This window comes from Cebus imitator, unplaced genomic scaffold (assembly GCF_001604975.1).
Source record: "Cebus imitator isolate Cc_AM_T3 unplaced genomic scaffold, Cebus_imitator-1.0 Scaffold320, whole genome shotgun sequence".
In the NCBI taxonomy this organism is placed as follows: Eukaryota; Metazoa; Chordata; class Mammalia; order Primates; family Cebidae; genus Cebus; species Cebus imitator.
The window spans coordinates 403,667-404,180 of NW_016107635.1; positions in this window are offsets into that span (position 1 = coordinate 403,667).

Here is a 514-nt window from a genome sequence, read left to right on the forward strand (position 1 = left end):
AATGGAATGGTCTGAGAACAACAAAAAATGGTTTTGGAAATTAAAATCATGATTGTGCCTCAAAAGTATTTTCAAGTTAGATTAAAAAATAATGTTGAGAAAGTAACTCTGAAAGTAGAGGAAATAGATAAATATAAGGTAAGTAAGGGAGAAAAATTTTATTTTTTTAGAGGACTGACTAAAAAGTCCAGAAGTGATTAGTAACACTTTCATAAGGAAGGAAAAGAAGGCTGGACACAGAGGCTTACACCTGTAATCCCAGCACTTTGGGAGGGCTAGGTGGGTGGATCACTCTGAGCCCAGGAGTTGAAGACCAGCCTGGGCAACATGGCAGAACCCCATCTCTACAAAAAATACAAAAATTCCCTGGGCATGATGATGTGTGCCTGTCGTCCCAGCTACTCAGGAGGCTGAAGTAGGAGAATCACCTGAGTTCAGTAGGTGGAGGCTGCAGTGAGCCATGATTATGACAATGCACTCCAGCCTGGGTGACAGAGTGAGACCTGGTCTCAAA